The 2,278-nt window shown below is 42.8% G+C and overlaps 1 pseudogene; it reads right to left on the reverse strand.

Moving 5' to 3' along the window:
* Positions 1-1,118: 1,118 nt before the first annotated feature.
* The window catches only part of LOC138158982 (vesicle-associated membrane protein 4 pseudogene), a 116,212-nt pseudogene continuing 115,052 nt past the window's right edge, over positions 1,119-2,278 (reverse strand).

Below are 2,278 nucleotides of genomic sequence, written 5' to 3' on the forward strand. Positions count from 1 at the left end.
ATGTTATTTCCTCATTTTACCAGTCAAATACTTGACTTTTTAACTCTTTAAGGTAAACCTCTGCTTCCAGTGTGGAGGGTGTATTGTCCCAAGCTTCAGGGATTTTGTGCTGCTGTTTCAGAGATATTTCTAGGGACTGTAAATTTTCAGTTATTCCAAGGCTGTATGGTCAAAGGAAAGGTATTTACTCCTCTCCTGGTATGGTCTATAAGTGACAACAAGCACTCTTTTTCTGCCAGGACTGCAACTCAGGACCAAGACCCAGATCCAAGAAGGACAAAGTGAGAGAATCCAGCCTCATCACCAGGAAAGAGATCCTTGCCATTCCTCTCTGATGAGCCACGGGATCCCCCCAATGTTGTTGGGCCAACAGCTCTGGAATCAGTCACTGCCACTGCCACTGATGCCACCATCCTGGGGTTGGGATCAGACACCACTTTTCTCTCATCCATGTCCAACAGACCTATCCTACTGATCTTCTAAGTTGTCTTTGGCATTTCTGGGTTGAAAAGTCTGGAAACTGCCATAGCTGCCAGTGATTCAGTGTCCTGGGGATGGTTTTGGGGTTGCTAGGACTTTTTCTGTGCTTTTATTTCCTATGCTGCACTGTGCTCCCCTCTCAGATTGGTATGACAGACCTTTCCTGTCAACCTACCAGGTTGTCTTGGGCTGGAAAGCTGTTTCACTCTGTCATTTTGTGGGTTCTGCTGCTCTAGATTTTGTTTAGAGTCATTTTTTTCAGGTATTTGGAGTCAGGGGAGATATCAAGCAAGTCCCTGATTTTACTCTGCCATCTTGGCTTGTGCACCCCCCTTCAATTTTCTTATGTACAAAATGAGTTATGCTAAATGACCTGTAAGGCAGCTAGGTGGCACTATAGAGTTCTACGGTAAAGCAGATTGTTTCAGTTTTAAAATAAATTAAGGAGAAAATATTTTGGTGAAGGGGAGGAGGCTAATCTGGACCTTGTCAATGATCTAATTTGAACTGGACACTTGCCTTTTTTACTTCTTGAGTAAAAACACTTTTGCAAGTCATATACATATTTCATTGTTATGCAGCAATCTTTTTTTTTAATTGTCCCATAATTGTTTTATTGAAAATCTCTGGTCACCCAATCAAGTCCGATATTTCAGGACAATAAGAATGATAATCACCAGTAAAAGGATAACAGCAACCAGAGTCATGATGGCCTTCATTCTGCGTTTCCGCCACCACATTTGTCTGTGAAGCTGTTTAGATCTGTTGCTAAATGCTGTTGCATTATCTGATGAGCTTTCTGATTTGTCTTGCGGCTCATCCAGTGTCTCTCCTCTTTCAATCACTTTCGGAATATTTTCCTGTATGTCGTCAATCACTTCATCCACCCGATTCCCTACATGCCTAATTTTGTCATTCCGAGGTCCGAATTTTGGTCCAGATGGGCCCCTTAGGGAAGACAAAACAAAACAAAACAAAACAAAAAAACCCTCTTCTTCTTCTGAATCTTCTTCCAAAAGATGTCTCCTTTCACTTTTCCCAGAACCAGTGACATCATCATCATTTAGGTGGCCCTTGAATTTAGGAGGAATCTTTATTATTCAAAAAGTTGTTTTCCTTTGCCCAACTTTAAGAGGCAGATATATACCACCTGGGGGTCCGCCAGGAGGTTTCTGGTCGCCAGGCCAGGCTTGGGGGGGGGGGGGGAAGGGGGGGGGGGGGAAGGGGATGGAGGAGCAGTTAGTAATATGGGGAGGAGCTCTGGGAGAAGGAGATGGCCTCAGGCACTGGCCCAGCATCAGGCCAGGGGCTCCACTGCCGCTGGGTCAGGAACTTAAAGTTTTAAAAACCAATGTTAAAAATTGTTTTTAAATGCAACTGGGAAATAAGATACACAGGCAATGAGGTGTAGAAATCTATCTTGCCCTCCTGGAAAAAAGAAGGAAAGGGGAGAGGGGATGATAGACGGGAGGGCAGATTGGGGGAAGGGGTAACCAGAACTCACGCCATCTTGGGGTGGGGAGAAGGGAGAGATGGTTAGAAAATGTTGAAAACTAAAATTAACTAAAAGTTAACTAATTAATTAAAAAAAGAAAAAGAAAATTGAGCCATAGAGAGTTTAACTGTAAAGGTCATATAGCTAGTGACAGAATAAAGATTTGAACCCAGGTCCTCATCTCTCACCCCCAAAACAGTGATAATATTACTGCCTCCATAGAGATAGGTTTCATCTTTTTATCTCCAGTTTCTATCATGCACTATCTGCTACTACTACTGTATATAGGTAACTAATATAACT

The sequence above is a fragment of the Petaurus breviceps genome, unplaced genomic scaffold (genome assembly GCF_028583685.1).
Source record: "Petaurus breviceps papuanus isolate PSGF00001 unplaced genomic scaffold, PetGlider_PUasm1.0 175, whole genome shotgun sequence".
Lineage (NCBI taxonomy): Eukaryota > Metazoa > Chordata > Mammalia > Diprotodontia > Petauridae > Petaurus > Petaurus breviceps.